Source organism: Quercus robur, chromosome 8 (assembly GCF_932294415.1).
Source record: "Quercus robur chromosome 8, dhQueRobu3.1, whole genome shotgun sequence".
Classification (NCBI taxonomy): domain Eukaryota; kingdom Viridiplantae; phylum Streptophyta; class Magnoliopsida; order Fagales; family Fagaceae; genus Quercus; species Quercus robur.
In genome coordinates, this window is record NC_065541.1 from 34789388 (window position 1) to 34807468 (window position 18081).

At 35.5% G+C, this 18081-nt stretch overlaps 1 pseudogene; it reads right to left on the minus strand.

The window, feature by feature from the left end:
• Window positions 1-1643: 1643 nt before the first annotated feature.
• The window catches only part of LOC126695319 (cellulose synthase-like protein H1), a 106268-nt pseudogene continuing 89830 nt past the window's right edge, over window positions 1644-18081 (minus strand).

Here is an 18081-nt window from a genome sequence, read left to right on the forward strand (position 1 = left end):
ATGAACGAAGAATTTTTCGTAAAACTTTCGAGTCCTCCATTTTCTCTCCCAAGTTAAACTTGCTGATGACCACTTCATTTAGCTTACTATAGAAAGAGTCAAAGGACTCATCCTCGCTCATCCTGAGCTCCTCAAACTGGGTAGTCAGCATCTATAGTTTTGTATCCTTAACTTTCTTTGTACCTTCATAAGTGTTCTCCAAAATCTGCCATGCTTCCTTGGCAACGGTGATATGTGAAATCCGATGGAACTCATCTGGAGACACACCACAAAAATTTGCGTTAAGTGCTTTGCTATTAGCATTTGACACCGCGAGGGCTGCCTTATCCCATGTGGATTTGGCTGCCTCTGGCTTTGCCCAACCTATTTCAACAGCATCCTAAACAGCCTCATCTATAGACCACAAAAATGCTCTCATCCTCACCTTCCAAAAGGCATAGTTGCTACCATCAAAATATGGTGGAGCATTTAAAGATTGAGATCGATCCATCTCAATATGGGGTTAAGGATCACACTAAGGTAATAAAACCAATATAAGTGAACCCGCTCTAATACCAATTGAAAGTTCAATAAGTGTATAAAACACTATGAACATTTAGACCCCCAATTAACAAATTACCAATTCAAGTTTAATATCAAACAATTAATGTGCGGACTATGAACATAAGCTAAATACAGAATTGATAAACAATCTAAACCAAGTAAAATCACATCCACAATAGAAATTAAATGGCAAAGATTAAGGGAAGAGAGATGCAAATACAAGGACAACACAACGATGTGTTATCGAAGAGGAAACGGAAGCCTTCAGCGTAAAACCTTTTCGCCGCCCTCCAAGCGATAAATAATCCACTAAAGAATGTAGTTGGGATACAAGAACAGCAGAAGACCCTCCAAGCCTAATCTACCCAATGTACCTAAGCCCTCCAAGCTCCTACTCCAACGAGGTTACGCCGAACCTATTTCTTCTTTAGCTTACCGAATTCCGCTACTTGACCATAGCATCAATCAATATGAAATTGATCCCTTCTTAACTACTTCCCAAACACCAAATGGCCTTCTCACAGATATGGGTATGGTAAGAAAAGGTTTTGGTAATGTACCTCTCAAGGATGTGACAATGGAAAGGAAGAGAGTAGTGGAATTTGAAGAGTCTCTATGTGAAAATTGTGGATGAATCAATCTTGTTTTTCTCTAGAGTTTCTCTCTCAAAATTCTCTCTGGAAACTCTCCACATTTCGTGGGTATAAGGGTCTATATATAGTGGGTTGAGAAAGGAATGCGAAGAGTCAGCTTTTTCCAAACAGGGTGGTCTGGCGACTTAGCCTCGCAACTAGACTGAGTCGCGAGTTCAAGTCACGAGCTAACGACTGGCAGCCTGGGACTTTTGTCCTGTAGTGCAACAGCTGGCATGACTTTTCACCTCCCTTGCATGCTTCACATGTGTGCCAGCTTTGGCGACTTGCCAGTTGTGAGTCCCAACTGCGAGTCTCTGCATCTTTGCACAATCTTGAGCATTTCTTCACGTTCTCTCACTTACTACCCTTAAATGATTCTCACCAAAATACAAGGTTACTAATTTCTAAAATACAAGCAAATTTTTCACGAAATAAAGCCAACAAGATGGTTGATAAAATTCAACCTTACATAGTGGATAAGGGAATTCCATGCTTTCCTTTCCCGAATAGTCCTTTCAAAAATGGCCAAAAGCATAGCACCAACCACACACTACACAAGACCTCACCTAGCCCTGAACCAAGCCCATCATGAGCTGGCGGTTGCAGATTTAACAAGCTCACAACGAGCATAGTCAAGTGCACCATTAAAATGGATGTGCCTAGCACAAAAATTGGGGACTCGTCAAAGGTGAACCTACCAGCATCTACATCATGAGCGCCATTACTAGAAGTGGATTTGTCTTTCTTTGTAACTTCAAAGACTGTCTCGGATATTCTTAAGAGTTTGAGAATGACACTTAGAAATCCAAACAACCATGCAGTCATTGTGGTTATTCTTGCCATTCTCTGGTTGTTCCACCAAGCTCGGACTGAGAGGCCAGCTCTTAGGTACTCGGATAGAGTGTAAAGGTGGTAGATGACAAAAACAACTATTGCTATATAAAAGGCTTGCTCTTGGACCTGCATGAACACAGTTTTAGCTTCCAATAATGTAAATAGCTGTATCAAGTTGATTGACCTCTATTTATGACATTAAAATGAGTGATTTATATTTCCATTGTCACAGCATCAATATGATTTGTCAAATTTGGACTTATTCCACATGTATTCTATTACTATATGATGAACATGATCATTATGCATGATATAAGATATTAAACAACTTGTTTAGCAAAAAAAAAAAAAAAAAAAAAAAAAAAGATATTAAACTACTTTTTTTTTTTTTTTTTTTTTTTTTGAGGAACATGATATTAAACTACTCAAATGTATATAAAAAGAATAAAATGCATGGGAAGTACCTTGGGCAAGAAATGGGAGTTTGTGATGATACAATACGCGGGCAGAAAAGCATAGCATAACTCTGGGATAGAGCGTAGGCCCCACGTGAAGATCCATAGATAGGCCAAGCATTGCCTCCAATGGAGCTTTGCAAAAAGGGTGGCCAATATGGGACAGTCTTTGCTTAAGAGAACTTCAAGCAGACCGGTAGCCCACCTCTTCTGTTGGGTCATTGCTGCAGGCCCACCAGAAGGTGCACACCCTAAAAAGGCCTGTGGGTTGGGGCTTAGTAAAGCTGACTTCCAACCTTTACTATGAATCTTTAGCCCAGTGAGAATATCCTCTGATGTGGATCCATATAACCAACCCAGCTAGAAAAAATTATAATAATGATGAGAGTGGCCCAACCAAAAGAAAAAACTAACAAAAGTATGAATAATATCACGTCAAACTAGATTTCGAAAAAATAAAAAATTGAATGTTTACAACAATGAGAGTGGAGGATTCGACTCTAAATCTGTTTATATAAAATAATAATAGGCAATGACACTAAACTACAAGATTTTTTACTAAATTAATTCAACCATAAAATAAAATAAAATAAAAACTATTCATTAATATTGTAGGGACAAAGGCTCAAAATCATGTAGTAGGCTTTGGGCTTCACCCAGGGCAATTGACAAGTCCGAGGAGAGGTAAATGGTTGTAAAAGAGACTCACAGTTAAAGTCCCATAAACAGGAAATACATGAAAGATGATCCAAGGAATACCTCCACGAATGCGATCGATGTAGCGCAAATACGTAACTCTAGAAATTAGAGGGCCCCTCCGAAAGGCCCTAGTGATGGGAGTGTGCCATATAAACATACAGGGAATAAAGAAACACAAAATATCTAAGGAAAAGTTGCTACCACCGCATTAAATGTAATACAGCTACTTTTCTGACCGCATTTATGTGGAGAGGATCTCTGAACAGTGTTGCCTTGGCTACCACAACTCACAGAAGGCTGAAGGGGGTGTCTGACGGGACGGATACTCAAGTAAGAATTTGGATGATCAACAAGTGTGGGATCAAGATGGCTCAAAGAATGCTATACAATGTGAGAGATCCCCATGAGATAGGGATTGGAAAATAGAGAGAGTACACTGTAACAATCTAAACTGTCTTAGTATCCAACTGTGATCAATATACAATACCTGTGGCCTCCTCAAACTGAAAGTCCATTGATATCAACATTTATTATTTGTGTTTGATTGTCATTTAGTCCAATACTAGCTGTTGTCCAATTCACTAGTACCTAGTTCTTTGACTCATTCTCTACAAATTCATTGTATTGGGCTCATTGGACCAAGACTCCATACAATTTGGGCTTGGGCTCCAAATTGTGACCCTACAAATATAATGACTACCAATTCCAGGTGTTTCTAATAGTGATAACTAGAATTTAAAAATGAGGGAAATTTTAGATATGAATATCAATGGTTTCTATATTATGTCTTATATAAAAATAAAATAAAATAAAAATGTAAATTTATAATGCATAGTTAGTATTTTTTTTGTTTTTGTTTTTGTTTTTTTTTTTTTGGTAAACGCATAGTTAGTAGTTAGTACCATTAATTTTATTCTCTAACCTGTCTACCCCAGCTAGTACCATGCTCATACCCACAACCGGCAACTTGGTATGCTGTGTCAATTGAGTTTGAAAGATGATCTGGTGAATTTGTCTTTCCCTTCAAAGCATGAGCAACTGATTTCATCAACTCCTTTGAACTCCCAACTCTTTTTAGTATTTCCTCTGCCAAACCCAATGTATTAAAATATATATACAGTTGATGATGCTATAAAAAATTTAAAAACAAAAAAAAGAGAATAGAAAATTACATAACTAACCTTATGCTTATCATTTCTAGTGTTACCAATAAAATTAATTCACATAAAACTATTAAAAATAAATTTTCTATTTATTTTGTTTGTAGAGGAATGGTAAATGAAAATGAAAATTTATTTTCTTACCATTTACTGAATCTATATTATCTAGCTGTAAGCCATATATAACTTTTCTTCTATGAAAACATCCTGTTCCCCCATAGAAGAATCCTTGCAGTCCAGAAAATCCGCATGCCATATTCTAGCTATACCAAACCAAACCATTAGTGAGTACTTTTCGTTAGTGCGTATATAGCACGCTATAATCTATATAGGGTACAAATTACATTGTTTGTAGTTAGGAGAGAAGGAAAAAGACTCTTGTTTGTAAAGATTTGAAAATTTGACTCACTTCACGCATAACCACCAATTGATTGCCATAAGGATCGTCCTTTAATCCATCATAGAAAGCCTGTGAGAACTGAACAAATGCTATTTCTTTTTCACTATTCGAGCCAAGTAGGAGGCACATTGCATAAAGAACAATCTTTGGATTATTGGCATACATATCGCAGTCTACATTCAGCATGTAGGGGCATTTGTCATCAACCCAGAGACTCTGGTCTAATCACAATATAAAAACAATAAAATGGAAATTAAATAAATATCAAAGCTATTAGGTTTTATAAAAATCATATAAGACGTTTTGAAATTTCTTTGGCATAAGAAACATCTTACTAAAACGTTCACAGCACCCGCTTTATAATGATGTGAATGATTTGGCCTCTTCTCTCTGGATAGATAGACCAAATCTGACAACCCATCTAAAAGACCTTTCTTGTTCTCCCATATAACCTACAATAACAAAACCAAAATAAGCCTTTTAGATGGTTGGCTTCATTACCATTTTACTAGTGATTCTTAACGTAAATTTGAATTCAATTTGAGTTTGTGCACTTTCATTCAGTGTTAACCATGGATTTTTGTTTTAGGGTATATATACATATACATAGTGTGTATACACGTCTTAGGGCTAGCTCGATAGAGTTAGGGCTTAAGATGATAAATTTAAGTGGTGTTTTATATTTAAATATCAATAAAATAAATTTATGTAACACTAACTAAACAAAGTTTAATTTGATATTGAGAAGGGGTTTATCACTTGCTCCGCGACATTAACTGTTGCATGTAGTTTTAGTGTTGGCGTGTGAATGTATTCCCTTATCTCATCCCCTTTTCCCTATATATATATGTGTGTGTGTGTTTCTCAAATAAAAATAAATAAATAAATAAACTATGCAAACTAAATTTAATTTTATATAGGGAATCAAATATCTTGATTCAATGGTTTAATAAAAAGAAATAAAAATTTATTATTTTTAAAGAAAAGATGTTTACTTTATCTTAATTAGATACGATGATGCATTATTATAACTTTTGATGGTGTTAAGAAAGAGATAGAAATTGTCTAGTGTGTGGCCATGTAAAAGATGAGTCCAAATCTTCTGTCTCACTTTTCCTGCTTCACTCTATACTTCACCAATAAAAACTTACCACGTGTTCACCTAATTAATTAAATACTATCATTATTGACTTATTAATACTGTCGTTATTAATTAATAGTAGTATTTAATTAATTAGGTGAACACGTGGCAAGTTTTATTAGTGGAGTATAAAGTGGAGCAGGAAAAGCAGGACAGAAGATTTGAACTCATAAAAGATTAGGTGACTAATATTGACAATCTACCATATATAATATTGATTTACAAAATTTAAAGCCAACATTTTTTCCCCAAGGTGCTTATGGTTTTCAATTGAGTTGAGTTTTTATTTTTGAGAGTTTCAAATATTTCATCAACCCTTTTGGATTTAAGAAAAATAGTAGATTAACTCTTTTTTTTTTTTTTTAAACCAATTATTATCATTAAATTTTGGAAAATGCTAAGGTCATTAAAACTCTTAGGATAAATTGCAAACCACACTCCTAAAGTCTACATGACTACACTTCTATAGTGTGTATATAAATCTTAGGGCTAGCTTAATGGAGTTGCCTAAGATGATAAATTTAAGTGGTGTTTTATATCTAAATATCAATAAAACAAATTTATGTAACACTAACTAAAAATAACCACTCTACATCTAAAAATAAAAATAAAAATAAGAATAATCACACACTACATCAACACTCTATAAAAAATATTGTAAAATAGTTAGTGATTTTAACATTTTTCATATTATTTTATAAGTAATACTACAACCACAAACTATTTTACAATATTTTTACAAATTGTTGTTATGACTAATTTTTACTGGTTTTCATATAAACCCATCACTAATATCACTTTTTTCAATTATTAATAACTACTCACTATATCAATAATTTGTAAAAACATTAGTATTTCTAGCATTTTCCGTTTTTTACACTAAAGAGGACGTGTGTCCTAAAATGATAGCATATTGATCCGGAATACTACCTAATGCTAGAGAAATTATACAATCCTCATGGTGAACCATGTCACTTGTCCACCATTCCACTAAAAAACTCACACCTATTTAAATTTCCAAGTTAGTTGATTTTTGTTGAAAATTTTTTTCTAATCCATTATTTTAAAACAGGAAAATATCTTTTAATGGAACAGTGTACAAATTACTTGGCCTATGAGGATATTATAATTTCTCCTAATGCTATATGCATGCACGCACTGGACGAAAGCCTAACTGCCTACACCCTACACTATAAAAGAGTACCTTGAGTATAGATGGATGATTTTTTTGTCTATTTTGGAGAAAATTGTTAAATCACATGGCACAATGTTTTGGTTTTGGACAACATCCTCGATTTTCCTATGATCAATGTAAATTCAATTGAAAATTAATAAAATGAGGAATTTTTCAATTTTGGTTTTCTTATTTTTCCAATAATTAAATAAGTGGTGACTCCATTGTAAAACCCTTAATTTAGAGGGGAAAATATAACTAGTCGAACCTCCATTTTGAGAGGCAATAACACAACTCCACCCATTCACGTGGGTTTGACCTAACATCCTATAAAACGGGCCGGGGGCGCGGTCTCTCACAGTGGCGACTCCACTGGAGACATTGAGGGCTAAGTTTCAATTAGATTATGGTGGCCAACCATGTCATTGTTTGTTTATTACTTTTTTTGTATATAATATGTCTAATATGTCATTATTTTGCATGTCATGCATTATTTGCTTGAATGAAATTTATTTTATTTGTGTGCTAGCCCGAAAGCCCAGTAGTATTAGCCGTGGATTGTGGTCTTCCTGAGACTCACATACCCAGCGGTGAACCTACCACCCACCGCGACAAGGATCATCATGGTTATACCATGGTGGTTCATAAGGACAAACTGTACCGTTCGGACTAGCACGGCACTCCTGACGTCACAAGTTGGGAGGTACGACGTCCTAACTTGTGGGGACCTTTAAACTACCTTCTACCCATGTTCTAATGACCCATAGAACCTATCTTTAGGTTGGTCCATGTTAATTGTATTGCATTATGCATGTGTTTAGCCGTTGTTTGAACCATGATGAGCCCAAGTCCAACGCTTGAGCCCATCATAATTGTTTGAACCTTGTATGCTATAAATGAACTCAAGCCCAAAGGCCTGTGATTGAACTCTACTTGGTATAGAAATCGAAAATTGTTTCTTGAATCATTTTAAGCCCAATACTCGAGCCTATCAAATGTGTATTCGCATGATTAACATCAAGGGCCAAAAGTTCACAAGATACATGCCTTCCAAGTGTAAGGTCAAGCCATTTCATCATAATCAAGGTTCAAGCCCACTAAGCCTCAAGAATCCTAAATGGATCAAGAGGAAGCAAGTGGCCCAACTTTGCCTCAGTCTACATTTGGTTTGCAACATCATGGTTAAGCCTAAAGTTTGTTTGTTTATTCCATGTTTCTATGTTTCTTTGAATTCAACTTTTTCATGTAGCATTTAATGAGCTTTGTTTGTGTATATATATATATAAAAAAAAAAAAAAAAAAAACAAAACAAAAAAATTCAAAAAAAAAAAAAAAAAATTCAAGATTTCCAAATCTTTCCCAAAAAAAGAGAAATTTTTTCAAATGAAAAAAGTCTTTGGACTAGGGGCATTGAGCCCTTAAGTCATTTAAAAAAAGAATTCCTTGAACTATGGGCATTGGACTTCCTAGTGACTTTTTTCAAAAAGGCCCTTTTTTTTTCTTTCAAAGATTTCAAGATTCTTTGAAGTCTTCTTTTCAAAATGGTACATGAGGATCCCTTGGACAAAACTTTTTCAAAATTGTGATGTTTAAAGGCTTGAACAATCAACTTGTATTGAGAAAGGATTAATTTCATTTGATTCGTGTAAACACTTTTGCAAAATTACTTTGAATAAAAGAAGAAATGGTCTTACAAGGCAATCAAAGAAAATCTATCCATCAGAAAATTCAAAAAGCTCATGCATTCATTCCAAATTTCTGAAAACTTTTGTGTCTCCAATAGAGCATTCATACTTTTTCTTTTAAGATGAATTTATTAAAAGAGCTTGAATCACTGTGCCTACAAGCAAGCATTACTAGGGATAGGAGGTCATCTTTGGTTAAACCAAATTATTTCCTATTACCTATAATGTTCATCATCCATTGCTAGCCCATTTGAGTCTTCAAACATTTAGCCTTGATTTTACATGAACCCACTAAAATCTAAACTTGGGGTGGGAAAAATTCAAAGTATGCATGCTTAAATCTCATGTTGAGGAGGAATCGACCTTGTAGCTTTGAAGCTAATTGATAAAGCTCTCCTAGAAGACATGAAAGACAAGTAGAGAATTCATTAAGCTAAAGATAAGAGATCATCAAAGTAAAATGAGTTTTCACTCAATCAAGGAAAGAGAAATGAAATTCCATCAATGTGAGAGAAAAAAAAATGTGCATCAAGTTTGAAGAACCTAAAATTCATCATGCCAAGAAGAGTAGAAGGTTCATCCAAAAGAAAGTTCATCAAAAAAGGAAAAGATTCATCAAGCACAGAAATGAATTGAGGCAAGAAAGAAGTCTAAAGAGTGCATCAAAATGACCAAAAATCATTAAGCTGAGAAATGCAAGGAGGGCAAAAGGTCTCCAAAAGTTCATTCAATTAAGAGATGAAAGACCAAAAAAAAAAAAAAAAAAAAAAAAGCTCGCTAGGCTGAAAACCCAAATGGGTGGTCTAGGCAAAAGTTAGGGCCAAAGAAAAGAAGAAAAAAAAAAGGGGGGTAAAATCCTAGCAAATTGGAAACTTGAAGATGTAATCTAAAAAGAAAAGGATTTTACAAGATGAAAGTCTAGAGGTATGATTCAAGATGAATGAGCATAAAAACAAATGTTGATAGAAATGACCAATGAAGACTAGTGAGAAGATGACAAAGAAGAAATGGGACAACTCCTCCAATACTTGATTTTTGAGTAATGCATACTTGAGGGAAACATCATAGGGAATTTTGAGCCTTTTATTTCTTTCATTTCATAACCTAAACCCGGCCTACATTACAACCCATGAATAAGTCCTCCTTGAAGTCTTGCTAATTGTAGGCGCATCTTAAACTCTAATAATATTTTCTCTTGAATTAAAAAGGAAAAATGCTTAAAATTGTCAAACCCCACAGGATGACATGTCCGAGAAAAAATTTCTCAAATTCTCAAATCCTCAAAATGACTCAAAAGAACTTCCAAACTTGGAGCACTCTCCTTGTTTGCACCCAACAATGTGATTCATAAATATTATCACATTTCATTTCTTGATTGCCTTTGGAGACTTAATCTGACTATGTTCAAAAGGATGAAGCAAATTTGATTACATGAGTTTAATGATCATGATCCTTCCTAATCAAAGAGATTTGTTTGATTCTTAAACATTTTGATTTGCCAAAATGGTTGTTTAAAGGATCACCTCTTGTTCAAAAAAATAAATAAATAAATAATAATAAAAATAAAAATAAAAAATAAAAAAAATAAAAAGAGAAGAAGAAAGAAAGAGAAATCTCATTTCCACAAAAAAAAAAAAAAAAATCATTCTTTTTCAAAATCCAGTTATCTTGAACTACGTCTTGACCTGATCCTCTATGAGAGAGGTACGTAGGCAGCCTTGCAGAGGCTCGGTCCCATTCACCCAAACAACCTTGGAGAACAAAGTCAAAACAATGTGACAAAATTGTTTGGATGCATGTTAGGCTAAGCTCATTTGTTTTGCTATAAGCATGTTTAAACTTAGAGCATTGGCCTATTTATATTGTATGCAAGTTTTCATGATAATTGGTTTCTAACAAGCTAGAGAAAGAAAGCCTTTTTTGCAGGAACCAAGGATGGTGGACCATGATCTTCTTTCATGTTCCCCAATGGTCACAACATCAAATGAATTTAGCTTCAATCTAAGCATGGAATATGCCTCAAACTAGGGGCATTGGGTAAGTACTTCCAATTCATTTCAATGAATAAATCCATTGCTAATTGAAATTATCTTTTTGCAAGAATTGAGCAAGGACTTATCTAGCAATCCGCATCAACTTCCAGCCAAAATTATTCTCATTCAAAGGATAGGTTTTTCAAAAAAAAAAAACAATCATCATGAAAAAATCTTCATCACTTTTACTCCATCTTCATCTTCATCTTCATCTTCTTCACTTTTTGATAATGAAAAAATCTTCATATTTCAAAAAAAAAAAAAAAAAAAAAAAAAAAAAAAAAAAAAAGGGAAGAAGAAGAAGGAAATTTTCAAAAAAGGCCTTAGGACTAGGGGCATTGGGCTTGTACTTCTTAGGTTGCTTTCAAAAAAAAAAAAAAAAATCATCAATCAAAATTTTCAATTCCTTGAAAAAAATTCAAGAGTACCAAATTTTTCAAAAAAAAAAAAAATTCATCACTCAAAATTTTCAATTCCTTCAAAAAATTAAAGTTTTCCAAATTCAAAAAAAAAAAAAAAAATCTTCATTAAATTCTTCTTCAAGAACAGAAAGCTATGATCCTCTTCCATATTTTCCAATGGTGCAACATCAAGTCAATTGTCCACCCTCAACATTCATCGAATCATGAAATATGTCCCAAACTAGGGGCATTTGCCAGGTATGCCAGCTTCTTTTCAATGAATAACTCCGTTACTAATTGAAAATATTTATTTTGCAGGTACTAGGTAAAAGGCCCACACACATCGGCATGAGTCAAGATCCCAAACCTTTGGTCCTTTGAAAACTTGAGCCAAAGCCCAAAAATCCTAGGTCCTCTAAAAACATGAGCTAGGATCAACCAAAGCCCAAAAAACCCTTGGTCCTCTGAAAACATAAGCCAAGATCCAAAAATCCTAGGTCCTCTGAAAACATGAGCCAGGATCCAAAACCTTTGGTCCTTTGAAAACATAAGACAAAGCCAAAGCCCGAAAAACCCTTGGTCCTCTGAAAACATGAGCCAAGATCCAAAAATCCTAGGTCCTCTAAAAACATGAACCAGGATCGAGAACCTTTGTTCCTCTGAAAACATGAACCAAAGCCTAAAAATCCTAGGTCTCTGAAAACATGAGCCAGGATCCAAAAACCCTTGGTCCTGTGAAAACATGAGCCAAGATCCCAAACCTTTGGTCCTCTGAAAACATGAGCCAAAGCCCAAAAATCCTAGGTCCTCTGAAAACATGAGCTAGGATTAGCCAAAACCCAAAAAACCCTTGGTCCTCTAAAAACATGAGCCAAGATCCAAAAATCCTAGGTCCTCTCAAAACATGAGCCAGGATCCAGAACCTTTGGTCCTCTGAAAACATGAGACAAAGCCCAAAAAACCCTTGGTCCTCTGAAAACATGAGCCAAGATCCAAAAATCCTAGGTACTCTGAAAACATGAGCCAGGATCCAGAACCTTTGGTCCTCTAAAAACATGAGCCAAAGTCTAAAAAACCCTTGGTCCTCTAAAAACATAAGCCAAGATCCAAAAATCGTCGGTCCTCTGAAAACATGAGCCAAGATCTAAAAATCCTAGGTCCTCTGAAAACATGAGCCAAAGCCCAAAAAACCCTTGGTCCTCTAAAAACATGAGCCAAGATCCAAAAATCCTAGGTCCTCTGAAAACATGAGCCAAGATCCAAAAATCCTAAGTCCTCTGAAAACATGAGCCAGGATCCAAAACCTTTGGTCCTCTAAAAACATGAGCCAAAGCCCAAAAAACCCTTGGTCCTCTGAAAAACATGAGCCAAGATCTAAAAATCCTAAGTCCTCTGAAAACATGAGCCAGGATCCAGAACCTTTGGTCCTCTGAAAACATGAGCCAAGATCTAAAAATCCTAGGTCCTCTGAAAACATGAGCCAGGATCCCAAACCTTTGGTCCTCAGAAACACATGACTAGAATCTCCATATATTCTTGACCTTAGGTAAGCATGTCTTGTACTCATTCAAAAAAAAAAAAAAAAAAAAAAAATCGCATGCATGAACTACGTTTGGACCTGATCCCCTCACCAAGAGGTACGTAGGCAATCTCCCCTGAGATTCAATCCACATTTTGATCGACTAAATGACCATCTGCATTTTTATCTACATGCATTCACCATTTTTAAATACTAATTGCAAAGTTAAGTATCTCTTTCATACATTGACATTTGCTTTTCAAGCTCTGCCAATGAGGGGCATTCTGTTGACACCCCATTTTGCAATCCGTATTTAACCTTACATAGAGGGTAAAAGCATAATTTCACCTTGGGCATATACATCTTGATTCTGGTCATTAGATCCTTAATCTCATTTCACCAAAATGATCTTGATGTTGTAACGATCAAATCGACAGTCATAAGCCCTAATCAGACTATCAGATTGAAAGTTATCATCAAATTAAGTTTTAATGGCTGAGATGCATTATCACAAATTGAGTCCGACTATATGAGATTATGAAAATTTGATTTCAATTGGTTATAAGTATAATCAATTTGAGAATGACGATGTGTCATAATTTGATTGGTTAGGATTACATTTTATGGTAGGGTTGCACACACCTAATTAACTAGATAGTTAAACATTAATTATTCAATGAGTAATTTGTGCAATTATCTTTTAATTAGGATAAATTTGGAACCAATTAAGTCTGAAATGGGAGTGATTGGAGCCATTTAATGTTAATTGGGAGCTAATTTGAGACATATTAATGTTAATTGTGCTGAAACTATTTTCTAACAAATGACCTCTGCTCACTATTTCATCAATATCTCTCAGAATATTTTGAATATGTAAGTAAGGTTAATTTTCTTAGAAACTAGACATCCGGGGCTTTAATTTGAGTACAAGAATGAGACAATTTCAATCAAAATTGAGTCAGATATGGTTTTTCGAAATTGGCTCTACAGGCTGTTACAACAGCTACGGGAAAACCGAACTTTGCTTGCTTCTCACTCTCATCAATCTCCACATTTAATGCACCAAATTTCCCCAAAGGCTAAAATGAGATCTAGGTTCATGATTCTTTATTAACTCTCATTAAATGACCTTCCATTCATATTTCCTCCACCACTACTATATAAACCCCTCATCTCCTTCATTTCAAAGCACACAGAAAAACTCCCCTCTCTTCTCTTCTCTTGAGTTTTAGTGAAGTTGAATAATCTTGTCATATCTTGGTCTTCCGAAGACTCAAGGTATTGAGTAAAACTCACTCTCCCTCTCCTAGCTCTTCTTTTCCTCCACCCTTAAGACTTCCATCAAGAGTCCCCTCCTCCACCATATAGATCTTCCATGAAGGTATAATCCTCTTCCCTAACTGTTTGTTTATGTTGCCATGATGAGAATATAAGATTAAAGCATGATAATCCCCTTGAATATGTTTGAATGTTCTTATGTTTTCTTCACATGTTTTTGGATTGTTCATCACATACTCATGCATATCACTAGATTTAATCTTAAATCCACATCAAAAATATGAAAAACATGTTTGTTTAATGATTCTTTCAAATCCTTGAATCTATCTATGATATCACGATCCACACACATTCACTAGAATTTATTTGTCAATCCAAATAAAATGCTTAATAAATTGAATTAGGGTTTATCACATGAACACACTTTAAATTCAACATGCAAATTGATTGATAGCATATTGGATGATATGATATGAATGTTGGCCACCATAGTCTTGAAGATCGGTTTTACCAAGCAAAGTGAGTGCCTAACACCTTCCCACCTTATAACATAGCCTCCGAGCTTAGATCAAGGATCAGTAGATCAAATGCTTAATCATGTAATTTTCGATTTTTAGATTGTAACTAGGAAACAAAACTATGTACTTTATCTTAGATTGTATCTAGGACCAAAGCTATGTAATTTTTCTATGATCAATGTAAATTCAATTGAAAATTAATAAAACGAGGAATTTTTCAATTTTGGTTTTCTTATTTTTCCAATAATTAAATAAGTGGCGATTCCATTGTAAAACCCTTAATCTAGAGGGGGAAATATAACTAGTCGAACTTCCATTTTGAGAGGCAACAACACGACTCCACCCATTCATATGGGTTTGGCCCAATATCCTATAAAACAGGCTGGGGGCGCGGTCTCTCACACTTCTTAACTGCTTCTTAAACACCAAATGGCCTTTTCACAGATATGGGTATGGTGAGAAAAGGCTTTGGTAATCTACCTCTCAAGGATTTGACAATGGAGAGGAAGAGAGTAGAGGAATTTGAAGAGTCTCTATGTGAAGATTGTGGATGAATCAATCTTGTTTTTCTCTAGGGTTTCTCTCTCAAAATTCTCTCTAGAAGTTCTCTACATTTCATGGGTATAAGGATCTAAATATAGTAGGGTAAGAAAGAATGCGAAAAGTAAGTTTTTTCCAAATAGGGTGGTCTGGCGACTTGGCCCTGCGACTGGGCTGAGTCGCGAGTTCAAGCCGCGAGCTAACGGCCTGGCCAGCCTAGCACTTTTGTCCTGTAGTGCAACAGTTGGCATGACTCTTCAGTTCCCCTGCATGCTTCACACGTGTGCCAGCTTTGGCGGCTTGCCAGTCGCGAGTCAGCCGCAAGTCCCAGCCGTGAGTCTCTGCATCCTTGCACAATCTTGAGCATTTCTTCACACTCTCTCACTCACTACCCTTATATGATTCCCACCTAAATACAGGGTTACTAATTGTTAAAATACAAGCAAATTTGGCACGGAATAAAGCCAACAAGATGGTTGATAAAATTCAACCTTACAATCTCCCCTTTTGGCTATTCCGTGACAAAACCCTAAAACAAATCTAGACTTAATATGTGAGTTGGGAACAGTTGAACAAAACTCACTCACACCTAACTCTAGAATCTGATAAGCTCTTGAATCATAGGAACAAGAATCTCCTGAAACATAACAACATAGTATGATCATTGTATGTAGAAAAACTTGTAATTGCATATGAGGCAAGCACAATGCGATCAAGCAAAATGAAATGAGAAATAAACCATGGCTTGACCAAACAAGCAATCACTATAAAATAGTAACCACAATGCTCATTCACACTTGGAATAACATTCGGACATACAAGCCAATAAGCACAATGCAAATCACTTACATACCCAACACTCAACTAATGCACTATATATAAGGTATATGCATCTAGGAACAAAATCCTACTAGGGCACAAGAGTGAGAAGACTAAAAGCATAACATTTAGCTAGAAGTACTAGGCAACAAAACATAAAGGCTGTATAAGCATGGTATAAACCATAAAAGCCTATAAATCTCATGGAAACAAAGCCTAAAAGCTTACAAAAGCAACATGGATACAAACAAAAAAAATACTGAATAACGACTTTAAATATTAATAATATCACAGTCAGACACATCCATGAGTTTAAACCAAACTATTAGAACCATATCCACACAAAAGTAGAGTTTATATAAACAACTATAAACATGGAAGAAAAATTAGACTACTTAAAAGTATATGTGAGTGTATATATGTATCAGCCTCTTCTTGAGTATATAACTCCCCCTTTTCAGTGTTCCCCTTTCAAAGTGCACATTGCTATCTCCCCCTGTCTATATGCTATCTCTCACCCTTTTTGGCACGAATAGCTAAACGATTTCCTCGAGATTTTGTTGAATAGCATTTAACTGTGCCTCAATTGTAGTGAGATGCATTTGAACATGATTGTTGGTGGAGTAGAGAGATCTTTCTAATCTGGAAATACGTTGATGTAGCCCCTCAAATAAAGTGCTCAATCTATCATCTTGAGAGCTAGGTGCAGATGGAGTGCTGGTAGTTTGCTTCTCAGAAGGAATGGATGAAACAGTTATGGTATGCACCAGTGTAGCAAAATCATGGCTGGATGGAGTGGCATGGGAGAATGGCTCACTCTTAGGTGATTTAGAGGAGTGACTCTTGCTTGCTTGGAGAGTTTTCATGGAAATTGGTCGGGGATGTGAAATAACTTTTCCATCTGTTGGTGGACGAACACCTTCACAAAGCAAAATCTTCATGATGAGACTACAAAAAGGAATATTGGTTCGTGTTGTTGATCAAGCCGTTGTTTTCCAAATTTTCTGAAAGATGTGAGCACAAATGTCAATTGGAACTCCGGTAATGAGATCACACAGAAATTGTGCTCTTCCAAGATTTATGAAGGCGGTGTTAGATAGTGGGTAGAGATTTGAGAACATGATCAGTTTTAGAGTCGTCAGTTCAGGCAATAATTGTGCAGTACTGATAGATGATCCTTTGCTTCTAACCTCATGATCAGGCCCAAGTACCTGGAGAATGTCTTGTACCTGAAGTGATATGTCATCATACGGAGTGAGGTTCACATTTGCTGGTCTAGTAATGCGAAGAACCTGTGCAATGTAGTCTGCATTGATGGAGAACTCGGTTCCTCTAACCCAACATTTCAACTCTACTCCTGTGTATCTGGCATTAGAGTAAAATTCCTTAATTAGTTCATCAACTGGGTCCTCGAAATTCCCGAACAGATCAGCCCAATCCCGTGCTTCAAAAATCCTAGGAACAAACATTGTGCTCAAGGTATCGAATTTTACTACACGTTCCATAATAGGAGTAGCATCTATAAAAATGCTTGAAAAGGTCTGTGAATCAAAAGGAGTCCTAAATCTCTCATTGTTTGAGACCTGAGACGACTGAGTCGATTGACGAGTCCTCTTAGCCACAGGGGATGGAACATCAGTGTCAATCTCCTTTCCATTAGATGAACGACGTGACATCTGCAAAAGACAAGACACACAACAGAGAACCAATTGCAACAGCACATGACACAAACATCAACTTGATTAGATTCACAAACAAAATGAAATTCAGAGAGAGAACTCACTCAATCAATCACAGAACTTGAAACAAGTCAGCAACAAGAAATCATAAGCAACACTTATGGATTGTATATTTATGAATTTAGTAGGTATCCAAAAATGATGATTGATCAATTACAATTCAGTGCAAAGTAATCAATGAGCATTACACAATCACAAATATCTATCATGGTGACATTCCACCATGAACATGATATGAACAGAGCAACACAGTCATTCTGAACCAATCATACTCACACTTAGAGTAAATCATAGAGAGCCCAAATACATATCTTATGGGTATGACATATTTCAAATAATCAAGGTTAGATAGCAAACTAGCTCAATGAAATATAATCATGATAGCAAACATATTCAACAGTCTAGCAACAAAAATAACCAACCCCAAACAACCAAAACCAATATTTGAAGCAGACCCAAGTTCGAACAATACAAAACACACAAACTCAAACAAAATCTCACAAAATGA